This window comes from Protopterus annectens, chromosome 13.part0 (assembly GCF_019279795.1).
Source record: "Protopterus annectens isolate FY-2018-M chromosome 13.part0, PAN1.0, whole genome shotgun sequence".
NCBI lineage: Eukaryota > Metazoa > Chordata > Ceratodontiformes > Protopteridae > Protopterus > Protopterus annectens.
This window is the reverse complement of record NC_056747.1, coordinates 298756038-298775161: the sequence shown is the minus strand read 5'-3', so window position 1 is coordinate 298775161 and position 19124 is coordinate 298756038. Positions and strand designations below refer to the sequence as shown.

Genomic DNA, 19124 nt, shown 5'->3' with positions numbered 1-19124 from the left:
TAGTGTGGTACATCAACAAGCAAGGGTGAACCAAGTTCTATCCATTATGTAGAGAGGCCATGAGAATTTGGCAATGGGTGATAGCTTCCGACCGCTTTCTGATAGCAACGCATATTCCCGGGATTTCCAACGTGATTGCAGACAAGCTGAGCAGATATATCCTACTGCCTCATGAGTGGTCCCTCAATCCAGTTATGGCGGTGAAGATTTTCTGCTGCTGGGGTCGGCCGTGCTGCGATCTTTTTGCCTCCCCACTAAACAACAAATGCAGCAGCTACTTTGCCCTAATCCCCCCACAGGGGGAATCCCTGAGGGATGCTGTAGTACACGATTGGCCCACGGGACTTCTGTATGCCTTCCTTCCCTTCCCCTTGATTCCCCCTTTTCTAAAGAAGGCCCTACATCTGAGAAGCAAGGTAATCCTCATTGGTCCTTACTGGCCACAACAAATTTTGTTTCCCTTCCTTTGGCCTCACCTAGTACGTCATCCCTGGATTCTGGATCCAACTCCAGAACTGATCTCTCATCCGCAAGGGTTGACGCACGCCAACCTTCCCAATCTCAAGCTGACAACTTGGTTTCTCCACTTCCGGTAATAGCCAGGCAGAGTAACCTTACGTAATATTCGTCTGGCTTCACATAAACCATCCACCAGAAAAATCGATCTCAACAAATGGAAGAGATTCCTTATTTAACCCAACAAAGAAGACTAGATTCTTGCTCAGCTTCTGTTACTGTGGTTTTGGATTATCTATCAGGTTTTCTACAGACAGGAGCATCAGCCTCCACAATTTGAGTCCATTTGGCTGCAATCTCAAACTTTGATGATGGTTTCCAAGATTCATCCTTAATCTCCCATTGCCTCTGCAAAAACCTTTTTAAAAGGAGTCTTGCACATCAGGCCACCTTTCAGAGAACCGATTGACCCTTGGAATTTAACACTAGTGCTGCAGTCCCTGACACAACCTCCTTTCAAGTCTTCAAATTCTTGTGATATGAAGTTTTTGTCCTGGAAGTCGCTGTTTTTAGTAGGCATAACTTCAGCTAGATGCGTATCTGAGTTTCAGGCCTTGTGCATCAAATGTCCTTATATGATCTTTCACAGGGACAGAGTATCACTCCAGACTAGCCTCTCCTTCCTTCCAAAAGTTATCTCAGAATTGACAGTTAACCAGACGATTGACCTACCTGTCTTTTTTTCCAAACTATTCAACTAAAGGGGAATATTGCCTTCATTTGCTGGATGTACGTAGACAATTACATTTTTATCTGCACAGAACAAAACCAGTACTTAAATCAGACCAGTTGTTTGTGTCTTTCTCAGGCCCAAAATTGGGAGACCCTGTTTCTAAAGTGACCTTATCTAAGTGGTAGAGAAACTGTATATCCTACATCTACCAAAGTAATAAAATTCCTGTACCGAACAAGGTCAAAGCACGCTCAACCAGATCAGTGGCAACTTCTGTCGCTTTTCATTTAAGGGCTTCAGTGGATGATATCTGTGCAGCTGCAACCTGGTCTACCCCAATACCTTTATTACTCATTACAAATTGGACCTGGTCTCCAGGGAAAGAGCATCCTTTGGTTCAGTGGTACTCAGGAACATTCTTCCATAAGGGCCTCCCAGGTCATAAAGTAGCTAGGGACTCTGTCCCATCATTAAGGAATGAATGAAGATTAACAACATCAGATAAAGAAGTTATGTTCTTACCCATAACGTTCCATCTGTGTTGTTCATTTTCATTCATTCATTATGCCCCACCCACCTTCCCCCACCAGCGGCTTGTGGAGGATTGGATTGGGTCCTAATTCTGCTTTAGGGTTTCTGCTCAGAAAAAGCCTCTGCTTTCCATGTCAAGGGAAAACTCGATCTGAGGTAACGGGGACAGGGGCCCTATGGGTAAAAGCTTAACTCGAGAGTTTTTTGGCTGGCACGAGCTTGTTATAAGGCCGACTCGGTTCCGAGGACGGAACCAACACCCATCAGTAATGAATGAATGAAGATGAGAAGCACAGATGGAACGTTATGGTAAGAGCATAATTTCTTTTTTTGTGTCTTCTTTCATTTTGCGAACTACTGTAATCTATCTTGTCTGCACTTAGATTCTGACACATTTGCTTGACTTGTAATTACTTAATGCTTTTGGTATTGCCTGGAACTGATAAAACTGATGTGGATTTCCCTTGGTGTTATAAACCGTGTTCTTTGTATGAGTCAAGCCATAAGCATTCTTACAACTTTTATTAATGTAACTGCCTAATTTAGGTTTTCACAGTGAATTGCTATGATTGGAACAGTTATCTCTGCCCTTGACTGTTCATTTTTATACTACCTCTGCTAGGAGAATCAGGAAGTTAAGTAACTCTGAAGTGTTTCACACTGTAGATCAAGTTGTGTTATCTACAGGGCCCCTTTCATAATTTCATAAATTTAGCCATAGTGTTCAGGCCTCATAGCCATCAAGGAACAATGATTCCTCAAAGAAATGGTACAAAAATGTTATTATTGGCCAATGTATGTAGGTTAATCTTAAAATTCATTTCTAGACTGTCTAATCCAAATTGGAATGTTATTCATTCTACAACTTTGTAATTTTAATTGTAACGTGAATTCCTAACTCTAATCCTGCCCAGCTTTGTCACAACTTTCATGTTATAATGCCTATGTGTCTTTGCACAGTTAAATATTTCTACATTACACAGTAACTGTAAGGTAGGATCATTAAATATTTTGTATGGCAATATCAATTTACCTCAAATATATGTGTAACAGAAAGGAAATAGTACTATGGGTATACAGCTGACCTCTTGGTCTAAGTTACTAGTTGATAACATTCTTTTTGTAAATTTCGCCTCAACATCTTCCAGAATTTTTAATTGAGATCAGGAATCGTTTGTGTCTTTCGGCTTTTCCCGGTTAGGGGTCGCCACAGCGGAACTCCGGTCCGCAAATGATTGCCAGTTGATTTTTACGTACCGGCTTGCCAGGCCTGATGCACAACCTTCAACGAAGGCACTCCCATTCACGCATGTCTCCATGCAGCAGATGCTCTAGCTGAGAATCGAACCGGACAGCGTCTTACTGTGAAGCGACAACGCTACCGCAGCACCACCACCGCGGGTAATTGAGATCAGGAATACATACAAAATATATTATTATACTCAGTAATAGGTCTGATTTAAGTTTTATATACCATAACTCTGTGTTACCATTCTCTTGTTGAAAGATTTCTTAGCAAGTAAGCCATGTATTTAATAGCTTTAGTACTAATAGCTTTAACATGATTATGAAAGGACAGTTTTGAATCAACAGAGATACCCAGATCCAATGACTTTATATATATATATATATATATATATATATATATATATATATATATATATATATATATATATATATATATATATATACATACATATAAAAGGATTTCTTAGGTTCATGAGTTCATTGCCTCATAGTAGATAACCACTAGGGCCTTTATAAGTGTAGTTTTGCAATCCAACCCAATTGTGTTCCTGTTTTTCATGAGCATTTATTAGGACAGGTTATGTTAGAAAGTCTTTTAGGGGTTGTGTGGGGGGAGGGGTATGTTAGTTTGGGCATTACTGTTTGCCTTTGTCTGTCAGAGACATGGGGACCAGTCCTGGGGTGAACTCCCGATTTCCCATCAATTGGTCAAGGTTATGCTTAAATAGGGTTAGGGATGGAATTTGCTTCACACGGATGGGGAGCTTGTTCCAGAACATGGGGATCCTCTAAGACACATGTCTGCCTTGCCAACATGTCTTATATGTTGCAAGCAAAATTTAAATCTTTGGATATAGTACTTCTGTTACTGTTCATTTTGCAGATATTTAAAAAGTCCATCAAAGCTGGATGTGAGGTGCCTTGTATGCCAGGCATAGATCATCTGCCAGTAACCTGTAGAGATAGGGCTTTAAGGTGATCTGTGTATGACAATGTGTTCATACCCTGGATTCTCTTGGTTAGGAACCTTTGTAGGTGCTCCAGCTGTTGCATATATCTGGTCAGGTGCATGGCAAAGAGGGCATTGTACTCTATGATGAGTCTGATAAGGGCTGAATAAAGTGGCACTATGACTTCCTTAGACCTGGATGCCATGCCCTTACTTATAAGTTGGGCAACATAGAATACTTATCTTGCTACCTTGGTCACATGTTGTTCAAAGGCCAGATTACTGTCAACATATGTTCCTAGATCCCAGACTACTGGGTCAACTCTTACGAGTGTCTTATTAATGAAGTAATTAGCCTGGTTGCCAGTTTTCCCAAAAGGCACTGTAATTTATTGCCATTGAGTTTAAGTCTGTGATTTTGATACCAGGCATTTGTCTGTGTTAAACCCTCTTGTAGGATGTTTGTGTCATGGAGGGGGTGATTCTGTGATAGCTCCTAGTTTGCAATCATCTGCAAACTTTAATGTTGGCCTTTACCTCCAAGACGTAGATACTATATAGGAGTGGTCCCAGGACAGAACCTTGAGGTACAATGCTGGTGACTGGTGTATTAATGGAGGTGGTATCACCAATCCAGACTTCTTGACTCCTATCTGTCATCCAGCTGGCAAGCCAGGGAGTAATGCAGGGGTTTATGCCAGGTTTGGTGAGTTTTTCAACTATACTCAAGTGGGGTATTTTATCGAATGCTTTAGCTAGGTCAAGCTAGGTGGTATGCACTGTTTTTCCTTTCATCCATTGCCTTGGTGAGCTTCTCAAAGAAATCTACCAGATTTAGTAGGCATGACCTTCCCTTGACAAAGCCAAACTAAGCTGGGTCCATTGACTAAAGATTGCCTATGTCGTTTTGATAATTTCCAAGATGATTTATTCCATGGCTTTGCATATTAGACTAGTCAGATTAATAGGTCTGTAGTTTCTGGAGTCTGTTGATGGTCCACCCTTGTGAAGTGGAATAACCATTGCAGTCCTCCATTATCATTGTACAAAGCCTGTTTAATGGCTGTAATTGAAGAATGACTCAAGTTGTCCTGATAGAGCATGCTTCAAGTTATTCAGGAAGCATCCCAGGATATTGTCAGGGCACACTGAGCTCTGCCGCCAAGACATGATCCTTGTTAATAGTTGGAGAGTTATACTAGTAGGTATTTCATGGGGGGGGGGGGGGGTGACGTTTGAGCTGAATTTACCATCCAGCAAATTTGCTATGTCACCATGCTCAGTGAAGGTTGCTCCACTGACCATCAATTTCGCACACTAACGTGTGTTGTCTTTGAGGTTTAGGACATAGCTGTAGAAGGTCTTGTTGTTGTCTGCAGCATGTGAGAATATCTGGACCTCACAATTGGCCTTGTTGGACTTGGTCATCTTAGTTTCCTGTTCAACTTAATTAGAGAGTTTCTGTTATTATGGGAGTTGCTGTTCCTAATTTTATCCATGACTTTTTCCTTTTGTTGTTCCTTATTAACTCATTCACTCCAATGGAGCTCAGGAAGTTTGCACTTTAACCTCCAGTGGGCAGAGCCCAAGACTTTTGACAGAATCAAATTATGTCCTCACATTTCAAACAAATGTTCGTATCTCTGTAACCATAGTGACTATGAAAGAAGTATAAATGGCAAACACTTCAGCACAAACTATTTTTGTAGTACTAGTATTCTTTAGGTTCTAGGTCTAAAAGCCAAATTTTATAAATCACAGTAACTATTGCATTTGTAATATTTGGTAAATGGCTTATATCGCAGCAACCACTCAAGTTACACGCACTGTCAGCAGCATTTTATTAATCAGCAGCATTTTATTAATCTAGCTGAGATTATTCATATGAGGCTAAGGAGTTCTGTCTGTGTTACTTGGTTATTGAAATATTTAGAAAAAATTTGAAAATTATATCTATATAAATTAATATCATAAAAACAACAGTTAATGTCTATTTATCTGCACTAGACAGAGGTCAAATATTATTGCAATTAAGTTTGCCATTGTGTAAGCTTTAAGATGAAATCTTTTAAAACCTTGTACATAGCATGATTTTAGAATTATTGATGCAAATGTGAACAAGCAATATTTGATGCCTAGAGACGTCAGTAGGAGTTAACTGCAGATGCACCTGGTGGCATCACACGGATGTAATGACTTAAGGTTAGGATTCCACCAGTGTGGTTTGTTTTGGGATTTCTTGTAGTAAGTACAACAGCCTGTATACATCTAGTTGTATGCTTGTGCAGGGTGTCTCTGAGCAATTTTGCATAGGTTGCTGTGAACCTAGGCTTGGGAGGGGCTTTGAATTTTGACAAACCATCACTTAATAGGGTGTAGTTTGCTTTGGAATAGTTTCTGACCATTACAGGTTTTGCTGGAGTTGAGTTGATTTTTTTTTTTGAAGGAGACAGCTTTGTGGTCTGACCTCACCAGTGAGAATGTGACACTTGGGGGAGGGGTGCAGTGCTCTCCCATATTGGTAAGTACCAGGTCCAGTATGTTTGAACCTCTGGTAGGTATGCACAGTATCTGATCAAGGGTATTCGTGTTAATAAAGTCTAGGAGTTGTGCCTATGAAGTATGAGGCAATGTATGTTTCCCAATCTGTAGAGGGTTAGTTAAAGTCTCCCATGAATGGGGTATTTGGTTTAATGGTGAGTGTCTCCCTCAAGTCTAGGTACAAGCTATGGGATTTTTGGGATATAAAGTGTGACCTGTAACTTGCTAGGATATGGTATAGAACTGTGTTTATAGTGATTTGCATGTGAATAAATTCCAAGGCATCTTCCTGTTTAACCAACATAGAGTTATGCTTGTTGCTGATACAGATTGAGACTCCCTCCATCTTTCATCCCTATCTATATAAGCTAATGGTCTAAATGTGTGGAAGACACTGAAGCCTTGCACTGCTGGAGTACTTTCTGCAGATTTAATCCATGTCTTGGTAACGGCACAGATGTCTATATTCTCCAGAATGAGGAGAGCTTGTATGGTGTAGAGGTTCTTGTTTAGGTTCCTCACATTAAGCAGTAACACCTTTTGGTTTCTTTGAGTATTATTTGTGCTGTCAGAAGGTTTATTAATTTAGCATTGCCTAAAAAAACTCCAAGGGAGTAGATAAAGTTTAGCCAGTATTTGGAAGCCTGGGGGGCACAGGTGCAGACCATCCTTTGCAAGGTGACTCTTGCTTGAGGAGTTACCAATCAGTTTGTTTTCATAATTAACGTTGGCTGTTTTTTATTTATAATTTTAATTTCTTACAGTTTGAGTTAGATATTCTTATTAACATTTGTTGGAAATCGTTTGAAGGCTTTGTAGTTACGCTTTTTCCTTCTATATGCTGTTCCACCATAGAGGAAATGAATCTTTGGCAGTATTACAACATACAGAGTCTCTTACACAGTTACTTAATTTTTTTCAGAGTACAGTATCCATATTGATTCTTCTTAAGATCTGATAAATTATTCCAAGCCATATTAAAAATATGAGTGAAAAGATTGCAATAATTTGTCTAATAGAAAACCTGAATAGTGCTGTAAAAAGTTCTGTTAGTATCTAGGTTCAAGTTGAATGATACTGTATTATCACCTGAAGGTCCCAAGGGCCATGATACCTTTAGACACCTTATTTTTCCTGAAGTGTTGGTTGCTGTTAAATCAAGTATATTGTCACCTCTTGTGTTACTAGCAACTAATTGAGTTAATCCTTAGAATGAGCTAAAATTAACTAATTCTTTCTTAAAACTTGTGGAATACTTTGGCTACTAATACATTATTAATGAAAAATTAAAATCACCAGGTATCATTTTTCTTATTATTATTATTGCATTTTTGTCATTATTATTAGGCAAGTCTATAACCAAACGGGATAGGTAATTTAAGCACAAAAAGGGAAACTGTCTAGGCTTAAAATGGCCCCCAAAGGCAACCAGCCTAGTACTTACCTATTAATAAGATATTTTCCTGTTCGTAAATCATTGTTCTAAGTCCATCAAATATTCCCAGTGAGCCGTACTAGACATACTAGGGGAAAAGTAAATTAAAACAAAAAATATACTATTTGGATCAGAATACAAAATGTTAATAGCAGTGGTTCCAAATTATGTTGCTATTTTTACAAGACAAGATAGGTACTGTTTTATGGAACCATAGACTTACTCCATCACCATTAAAATTAGTTCTCATTCATATTTAATAAAGTACTTTAAGTGATAGGGAGAAGAATTCCAAGATTCCGTAACCACAATAATCAAAAAATTATTTTTTAATATTAAGCCGGTGAGTTGGTCAGATTTGTTACTCAGCCTTCTAGTATTATATAGCAGACATTTTATTAGTTTTATCGAACAGTCTACAGTTTGGGGCATGCCTGATGTTATGTTGGATAAAAAACAGCCAAGGTTTTCCATAATTTTATGGGATATATAAGAATCCCCATAGAAGTTAAGTTGTAAATCATTACTACTGAATAACCACCAATCATTGATACAATCTTAACAGTAAGTAATAGGCTTAATACTATAAATCAGTATTAACGGTCTTGGTCAGTTATTGAAAACATGCTTTAGTAAACATATAGTCGTACTCAACCTTTAAACTTTCTAAGTATTTATTAATGTCAAGGGTGACTTTCTTCATGTAGTTAAGAGGGGTATGTCGTAAATGATTGGTTCCAGCATGTATAATAAGTAACTCGTACCTTGGTTTGACTATCATCAGTCTAAGCAAGAGATGAAGTATATCAGCCAGTCTCATTCCGGGTAAGACTGATATTGTATGGACAGTAGCATAGCTAGGGTGGGATAAGAGGGGCAACTGCCCATGGTGTAACATGTTAGGGGGCACAATCGGCCAGCCGTTTCTCCCAGTCACTCTTTAGTATAATACTGGTTTTTAAAAACGGGTGTTGCATTTGTGGTCAAACCTGAGCTCTGTAGCACTCCCTTGTGTGGTCAGCACTCCATGCAGGCAGGGCACAAACTGTAGCAAATATTTGCTACAGTTTAACTTTTTATCTAAAACAGAGTGCTGTAATTGCTGTATGCATGCAGGCTTTAAACTGTGGCAGCTGTTTGCTACATTTGCAGCAAGCAGTTTGTTACAGTTTAAAAGGAGAAATAATTCTTTTTTTGTTACTAAAGTGTAAGGAAGGAGGGTTGGGAACACAGCACAGAAACTGGACATGAATGGCTGGGGCTAGAGGGAGGGGGGGTGCATATTTTGTATCTGGACACCTTGTTGGTGCAACAGTAGAAGAGACAGACTTTTTTTGCTTGTTTAGTTAACTTGATGAGCTGGAAGAATGGGTGCATAGATTGGGCTGGGATTGCCTGCAGAAAGTATCCTGCTTTTTAGACTTACTAAAAGTGACTGAGCTATCCTTAATACCTACTTTTTCATTTTAGTAACATGACCATCACAAATATTTATGTCTAAGTCATCCTTGCCATGGATCTCACTACTAACTGGTATTTTATTTGTATTAGTACTTGATATCATTTGTTGGTTTATTTGCACACTGGCTTCATTAATAGATTATTAACTTCCTTACTTTGTGGAAAAGTTTGAAAATTTGGGTCGGAGCATATTGTGTGAACAATGCAATTATGATTTACAACAACTTCAGGATATAGGCTTACTTTGAGTAAGTTTAAAAAGCTTTTGAGTAGCAATGGCATTACTTGGGGAAGAAGTCAAATTATTGTGACTTGTAACTTGTTTGGTTATATAACTCTGATTCTTGTCCAAGTCACTGTTAGCACTATATATACAGAAGAGTTACACTTGTTTATGGGTAAGTCACTATGCACGATATCTGAGTTATTAATAGAGTTTTTGGGTTGCAGTATAGGTTTCTTTACACATCTTTACCTGTACTTGGGCCTTTTTCTTTCATTTTCTTGGCTTCACATTTTCTAAGCTAGGTTTTTGTTAGCAGGTAATGGTGCTTAGTGTTCATGTCACAGATTCTGAACATAAAGTTTTATATTGAGACTGAAATTCCTCCCCTGACCAGTTTATAATATACTCTGAAGACAAAGCTTTACCAAAATTAATGGAGCAAAATTTGTTATCTGTGAAAGTCCTGCATTTCGCTGTGTTTGAGAGTTCAAACAGCTTGGAACAGTTTCAACAAAAAACATCCACAGCATACTTGTAATATGCTCCACAGTGCTTGCACTCAAATATGTATTTATTTTTTAATAAATCCTCTAAAACATTAGAATTCGAAGAATACATATTAGCATGTCTTAAAATTCAAATAAAAGAAATTATATAAAAAACTGTAAAATCCCAGATAACATATTCCCCTTAAGGGTACGCACAACTATCAGTCTTAACTAGTAAGTTTTTAAATCTTCAAAATAAGTTATCAGAGTACTATGTCTTGGTAATTAAGTAAACTAAATAAACCTACTACTAAAATAACATTCAGATATTTGAAGGGCTAACGAACAGAGAGTATGTTTAAAGTGCTATCAGCTCTCCAGTATAAGCTGGCAAATCAGTTAGTCCTCCGAGGTAGCCAACAAAAAGAAAGAAGTATGTGTTCCCCATGTCATGAAAAAGATAGGGGAGAGCAAACACATTAAAAATAAATGTAAGAGCAGGCTTCCCAGCTAAGAGAGGTTCTCAGTTTGGATTCATCAAGGGCAGGTCATGCTTACTCATCCTGGTGGATTTTTTGAAAAGATCACCAAGGCAATGAATGAATGAAGGTAAAATGATACACACCCTATACTTCAACCTGGTCAAAGCATTTGACACAATTCTCCACTCAGGCATAGTACAAAGTCTAAATAAAGTGGCAATAAACCCCTATGTCACCCGCTGGAATGCCAGCTGGCTCTCAGGATGCAGATAATCAAAATAGGTGAAATTACCTCCACAAAGAGTCTAGTAACCAGTGGAGTTCTTCAGGGTTCTGTGCTGGTATCTCTCCTGTTTGGCATCTACATTTCTGAAGTAAAAGCCAATACCAAAGGGCTCTGGCTGACTAAGTTTGTAGACAACTGCACACTATGAGCAGTCATAGAATCACCAAATCACTTGGCCATCTTGCAGGAAGATTTTCTCAAATAACTGGTGTCAAAGTCATGGTCTTAAACTAAATGTCAGAATATGCATTATTGTATACTGTGGGAAGTCATCTATCCCAGGGAACCACATTGACAATATGTCCCTAAGAGTTGACAGTGTTGTTCTGTATTTGGGATTTGTGGACAGTGACCTAACATTTGACCAACACATGTCTATTGCAAGAAAGTCCTTCTGTATTGTACAGCTTATAAACAAAGGGAACAGGCAAGCAAAAACTGAGGGTGATGCTACTCAATGCTAGAAGTCTAAATCTCAAAATGCACTCACTCGAGGCACTCCTTAAAATGGAGAACATTGATATCTGTGCAGTCACTGAAACCTGGTTCAAGGCTCCAGAGAACACCCCTTGCACTACCAGGCTATAAATCATACTACACGTTTCGGCCATGTAACCTGGACCTGAACACCAAAGGCGGAGGTGTGTCCATATTCATTAAGGATATCCACACCTCCAGGCTAGTTGCTCAGCATAATATAGCCAAGTTTATCCAAGTGCAACTACCTCTGGGCAAAACTGCAATCCAAATTGTAGCTTGCTACAGATCCCCCACCATGCCCCAGGATTCCCACTCCTCTTTTCATGATGTACTGGAAAATATTAGGGTTCAACCAAATACCCTAATAATGGGCGATTTCATAGGTTCATAGGGTGATACTAGGCTATCTGTCCTAGGGCATTTATAAGCCTAGCCAGTGTGTGTTTGGCTTTTGCCACTCTCTTAGATTAGTTGACTGTGCCTCTGTATAGTAGGTCACAGAAGATAGCCCTTTTAAGGTTAGTTTACAGTGCCTCTGTCTAGTAGGGACGCAGAAGAGATCCCAGGGGTAAACCTATGATCTCCCATCCACTCGTCAAGATTTCTCTTGAAGAGGGTCATTGAGGGGCTCTGCCTAACATGGATTGGGATTTTGTTCTAGAGTGAGGGGAGCCTCTGGGATATGAATCTGTCCCTCCAGCATGTCCTATTTATTTCTGTGCTGAGGTTTAAGTACCTGGAGCGTGTAGCTCTAAGGGATTTGGATTTCCTGAGGTGGAGCATGTCCATTAATTCTGGGTTGGACATGGCTTTATACGTCAGGCACAGATCGCCTCTGAGTAGGTGGTAAGCAACTGAGTAGAGCTGGAGTTTCTTTAGCCTAACTGCGTAGGGCATCTGTTTGAGCCCCTTGATCCTCTTGGTGAGGTACTTTTGGGGTCTTTCCAGTTGCTGCAGGTGTCTGGTAAGGTACATCCCGAATGGGGCATTGTATTCAATTATGGGCCTAATGAGTGATGAGTAGAGGGGCACAATGACCTCTCTTGATCTAGATGTGAACCCTTTTGTGATAAGGTGGGCTATATAGTAGGTCTTTCTAACCACTTTGGCAACGTGATTGTCAAAGGAGAGATTGCTATCTACTTGGGTCCTCAAATCCCTAATTACTTCTTCCGTACTTAATGGATTTCCACCTATGTGGTAATTTGTGGGCACTTTGTTTTTCCCAAAGGGGATGACTATGCACTTTTTGGCATTTAGCTTTAGGCCATGGCTCTGGCACCAGTTATCCATCTCTGTGAGACCCTTTTGGAGGATGCTTGTGTCAGTCGGTGAGTCGATTATGGCACCTAGTTTGCAGTCATCTACGAACTTGGTCAGCCATAGTCCTCCCTTGTTGGCCTGTATCTCAGAGAAATATATACCGAACAAGAGAGGTCCCAGGACTGAGCCTTGTGGGACACCACTTGTAACTGGTTTAGAGTCTGACATGGCACCTGCAATTCTGACCATGTGGGTTCTATCCCTGAGCCAGTTTGCAACCCATCTTGTGACATAGGGGTTGGTATTTAAGCTGGTGAGCTTATTTATGATGCCCAAGTGGGGTATTGTGTCGAAGGCTTTTGCGAGGTCCAGGTAGGCTGTGTGGACTACCTTCCCTTCATCTATGGCCTTGGTGACTGTTTCAAAGAAGTCAACCAGGTTCAAGAGGCAATATCTGCCCTTAACAAAGCCGAATTGGGTAGGAGCCAGTGTTTGGAGGTTCCCGATGTCTTTGTTTATGAGTTCCATGATGATACGCTCCATAGCTTTGCAGACCAGGCTAGTCAAGCTTATAGGGCGATAGTTTCCGGGGTCTGTTGTGGCAGCACCTTTGTGGAGTGGGATCACTGTTACTGTATGCCATTCCTTGGGTACATATCCTGTAGTAAGGCTGAGATTGAACAGTGACTTTATGTGATGGTTCAGTTCTTCTTGGAGCTCGTGTAAGACGCAGCCTGGGACACCGTCCGGTCCAATTGATGCTGTGTTTTTTGCTTTGGAGAGGGCAGCTCTCACCTGTGCATCTGTGATGTCAGGAAGGCTACACTCTGTTGGGATAGACATTTGCTCTTTGGGGGGGGGGGGGTTTGCACTGAACCTGTCTGCCAGGATATTGGTAATGTCTGTGGGTTCAGTGTATATTTTGTCATTTTGCACTAACTCAGAGCATATCTGGGAGTTGCCACCCAGGTTCCTGACATAACTAAAGAAGGCCTTGTGATTATCTTTAGCGTCTTGTGCAATTTTTCTTTTGAAGCTGGCCTTAGATGATTTTATGAGGGATCGTAGTTTCTTGCTAGTACTGATCAGAGATGCCTTCCTTTTTTGGGATTTTGCTCTATCATGTAGTAGCTTCCTCCTTCTGTTGTATAGCTTATTTATGGCTGGGGTCCACCAGACAGTTCTCCTGCCTTTGGAGGAGTGAGTCTTGGTTTTATTTGAGATAGCGCAATCCATGCATTCCTGTAGGTGTCCATAGAATGCGTTTGTAAAGGATTCTGCGGTTTGGGTCATATTTTCCACTGGCCCGGGGGCTTTGAAGGATTCCACCTTGGTTTTGAGAAGTGTGAAGTTTGCTTTTGAGAAGTTCTTCACCGTGGTTTCCTTGGCTGGGGGTGGGGACAGGATATGGATGTCCATTGAGATTAATTTATGGTCAGATCTTACCAATGAGGGGTATACCTCTGGTGTGGAGCATAGAGTCCCCATGTTGGTGATTATCAGGTCCAATATGTTTTCCCCTCTTGTGGGAGTGGTGACCAGTTGTTCCATAGCATTTGAGTTTATAAATTCTAGGAACCGTTGGGCGAGGGTGTTGGGGCTTGAGTAGTGCTCCCAGTCTATGTTTGGGTAGTTGAAGTCACCCAATATAATGGTGTTTGGAGAGACTTTCATGTTCTCAGGAAAGCCGAGTGGGGTTCCTGAGTTTGGGAGGGTGGTCTGTAGCAGGCTACAAACTGAAAGGCAGTTTTGCCCACTGCTAGTTGCACATGGATGGCCTCCGATGCTTCGTGCAGTGCCACTAACCTGGAGGTGTGGGTATCTTTGATGAATATGGATACTCCCCCTCCTTTTGTGGTTCGGTCCGAGTTTTGGGGTCGAAAAGCATGGTATGAGGTATAACCTATTAGTGCTGGGGTGCTCTCGGGAGCCTTGAACCAGGTTTCTGTTACTGCACATATATCAATATTCTCCATACCGAGGAGAGCCTCGAGTGCGTGCATCTTGAGGTTTAGACTTCTGGTGTTGAGCAGCATTACCCTTAGTTTCTTTTTTCCTTGTGTTGCCTATGGAGGTGGGTTTGTCTTTTGAGCCTTGCCTAAAAAAGGCACTGTGGGGGTGGCAAGAGCCTTAGCCAGTATTCGAAAACCCAGGTGCCCCTAGCGAAGCAACGTGGCTTGTCAAGCATGTCATCCCAGGCTGACAGACACTGGATCCCCTTTGAATGACACCAATACTTTAGCCAGTTGTTAAAACTGATCATTTTGTCTGTATACTGTGGCATCATTCTTGGTGAGGGTAAGATGCTACTCAAGGTCAGGGTCATACCGGCCTGGGCTACATGATCAAAGAGCTCTTCTATGTCTCTTTTCATGTAGTCCAGGGAGGTACGTCTCCGATCATTCACACCAGCATGGACAATGACGGAGTCATATTTGTACTTGCTTTGGAGTGAATTCATAAACTCCAATGCCCAAGATCAACTTATCCACACCCCCACCAGGGCCAACAATATCCTAGATCTAGTCATTACCAACATGAGTGACCAGGTTTCCACACCTGAAGTCAATGCCTCATTGGTCTGATCTGACCATAAGTACTTGTGTTATATGGCGGATCCTGGCACCCGACAGGCAGCTTACAGTGACCTTCTCCTTGTTCAGCCTGGTGAGTGGGACGTCAGTGTGTCTGACAATAGTCACCTATTACAAGTGTATTAGGTGTGTTGTTTAGCCTTAAGGGCTGTGACTGTATGGCACACTGACGTTGTGAATTATGTGATATGTGGGTATTGTTTTGGGGTAGCAGTTGCTTGGATGTCTGCTTTGGAGGTCTCTGCTGCTTGGGCAGATTTTTATTTAGAGCCTCTGAGTATGTTTTTGTGTGTTTGGTTTGCTGTTGCGATAGGTCTATGTGAGACTGGATTTGTGGTGTGTGTGGTTACCCTCTCCTCCTGACTGACTGCGCCAGTACTGGGTTGAGAGAGCTCAGCCTCCAGTTTGGCTATATAGTTGAATCTCTCACATATATTTGAGCTTGTTGGGAGGAGGAGGAGAGGGTGGTCTGTGTACATAAGGCAGTTGTAACATTGCCTCAAGATTCCCAGATTCACCAGCTGGACTGGAGAGTAAACCCGAAACTGACTTTTGGACATGCCAGAATAGTATAAGGAACTACTTTTTGACTGATCAAAATGGACCAATAGGGAGCCAAGTACTTAAAGGGAGTATAAGAGGGTGTAGTGCTTTAGTTTATTAGTGCTTACTTATAAGATTACTTATACAAGCAACTGCACGGCTTTAGAATGAAAATAGTGAGTTTACTTGAGATTTAGAATGGAGCCAGGAATAGTTTAAACCCAATTAAGCGGTGCTGCGCTATGCGCAAAATCACGCAAAACCATGCAAATGCAGGTTGTAAAGCAGGGAAACTGAAAGAGATTGGAATTGACCCAAAACGGCCAATAAGCTACTAGTTTCAGGGCTGAGACCACTCCTCCAGGATTAACTGAGAAAAATACTCATGTACCAACTCCTTCACTTAACACTTTCTGGAATTCATAAACTCCAATGCCCAAGATCAACTTATCCACACCCCCACCAGGGCCGACAATATCCTTGATCTAGTCATTATCAACATGAGTGACCGGGTTTCCACACCTGAAGTCAATGCCTCATTGGTCTGATCCGACCATAAGCTAATTACCCTAGATATCCACATCTTGCCCCCACCCCCCGTTAAGGAAACCACGGTAAAATATTTCTCCAAAGCCAACTTCATGCTTTATAGGACAGAAGTGGTGAACTTCATGACACCCATGCAGATGGACAATACAGTTATGACTACTGAATCCTACACAATTGCATTTTATAAGCACTTACACAAGTGCATGGATCGTGCTATCCCAAACAGAACCAAGACGCTATCCTCCAAAAAAAGAAAGCCAATCTGGAGGTCCCCTGCCATAAACAAACTGTACAGCAGAAGGAAGAAACTGTTGCAAAAGAGAGTAAAGTCCCATGAGTGGAGGAGCTCCCTTGTCAGCCTCAGGAAGAAGCTGCAATCCCTGATAAAATCCTCCAAAGCTAGTTACGAAAACAAAATCGCCACTGATTCTAAAGACAGCCACAAAGCATTCTATAGCTATGTCAAGATTCTCAATGGTAACACTCAGATCTGCTCTGAGTTACAGCACAATGGCAGTAAATATACAGACCCAACTGATATTGCCAGCATCATGGCAGATAGGCTCAGTGCTAACTTTACCCCCCCAACCCCCTAAAGAGCCCATCTCTATACCGGAAGAATGCAAAGTTCCTGTAATCACGGCTGCACAGGTAAAAACCACACTCTCCAAAGCCAAGAACACAGCATCCATGGGACCAGACAACATCCAAGGCTGCGTTATACATGAACTACAGAACGAACTGGCACCCCACCTAAGTACCATGTTCAATCATAGCCTCACCTCAGTCTTTGTGCCCGCTGAGTGGCACACAGCGACGGTTATCCCACTCCACAAGGTAGGAGCCACCACGGACCCTGAGAACTACCGCCCCATTAGTCTGACGAGCCTGGTCTGCAAGGCCATGGAAAGTATCATCATGGAACTTATAAACAAAGACATTGGTAATCCACAAACTCTGGACCCCACCCAGTTCGGGTTTGTAAAAGGCAGATCATGTCTCCTAAACCTGATAGACTTCTTTGAAGCAGTCATCAAAGCCGTAGACGAGGGTAAGGCGCTTCACACAGCCTATCTAGATCTTGCCAAGGCTTTCAACACCATCCCCCACTCTGGATAAACTCACTAAACTAGGTGTAAATCCCTGTGTCACAAGATGGGTTGCCAACTGGCTCACTGACAAAACCCACACTGTGAATGTAGCAGACTCCAAATCTGACTTCAGACCAGTGACAAGTGGAGTACCACATGGTTCAGTCCTGGGTCCTGTCCTGTTTGGTCTCTACTTCTCTGAAGTACAAGCTAACACAGAAGGTCTTTGGCTAATGAAGTTCGCAGATGACTGCAAACTAGGATCTATAATCGAAACTCCTAATGATGTGTACATCCTACAAAAGGGCCTCACTGAGACAGATGCCTGGTGTCAAATCCATGGCCTCAAGCTCAATGCCAAAAAGTGCATTGTCATCCCCTTTGGTAAAAACTCTGTACCCATGAACTACAACATAGGCGGTAGTATACTTAACACTGAAAGTGTGATAAGAGACCTTGGGATCAAGGTGGACAGTAGTCTCTCCTTTGATAATCACATTGTCACAGTAGTCAGGAAATCCTTCTACGTGGCACACCTCATCACAAAACGTTTCTCATCCAGAAAAAGAGAGGTCATTGTTCCCCTCTACTCATCACTCATTAGACCCATTATAGAGTACAATGCCCCTTTTGCTATGTACCTCACAAGACATCTACAACAACTGGAAAGGCCGCAGAAATATCTCAAAAAGGATTACTGGCCTCAAACAGATGCCCTATGCAGACCGTCTCAAAAAACTCCAGCTTTACTCCGTTGCATATTGCCTAATCAGAGGTGATCTCTGCCTAACATACAAAGCTATGTCAAACCCAGAGCTGCTGGACATGCTCTACTTAAAGAAATTCCAATCCCTCTGAGCTACACGCTCTAGGGACCTAAACCTTGTCACCACAATAAACAGAACATGCCGGAGGGATAGATTCATGTCCCAGAGACTTCCCATACTCTGGAATAAACTACCTATCTGTGTCAAAGTTCCTCATTAGCACTCTTCAAGAAAAATCTTGATGATTGGATGGGAAATAGGAATTTCACCCCGGGGATCACTTCTGTGGCTCTGCTCGACAGTAGCACAGGAAAATAATTTTCTTGGGTGGCAAAAGCCAGGGTACCTTTTTGGCTGGGCTTGTATAGGCCCTAGGGCCGATAGCCTAGTACCTATCTATGATTGTGTCTAGATCTAGGGATGCCATTGTCTCCCTTTACTCAGCCCTCATTAGGCCAGTTATTTAATATAATGCCCCTTTGGCATGTATCTGTAAAGACACATGCAACAATTGGAATTGCCACAGAGATACCTTAATGAAAGGATACAAGGCCTAAGCAACATGACCTACGTGGACAAATTCAGTGCCCTGTCACTATAATTGGCATTCTACAGACTGCCTGTGTCTTCCATACAAGGTATCCTCCGACCCATTACTGATGGATTTACTACACATCAGCAAGTCAGATGGCATCTGAAATACTTTGTCTAGAGAGCTAAACCTCTTCTGCAACATCAACTGAATGATTTCGAGGGACAGGTTTATTTCACAGAGGATATCGCAGCTATGGAGGAGACTCCTCATCCGCATAAAACAAAATTCATCCCTGTTTATTTTCAAGCACAGTTTAGATCTGTGGATGGGAAACAATGTATTTACCCCCAGGACTGCTTCCTGTACTAATAATGGGCAGATGCAGCTCCTAAATGCTTTATTATATGCATGGGTCCCCTCAAGTTATCAGTGGTATGATCCCAGTTATTAAAATTAGGAGTAATTC

General features: G+C 41.5%; 1 protein-coding gene across 2 annotated transcripts in view; it reads left to right on the top strand.

Annotated features, from left to right (window-relative positions):
- The window catches only part of APBA3 (amyloid beta precursor protein binding family A member 3), a 675569-nt gene that overhangs the window by 237365 nt on the left and 419080 nt on the right, over positions 1 to 19124 (top strand). The gene's annotated exons all lie outside the window — the stretch shown is intronic.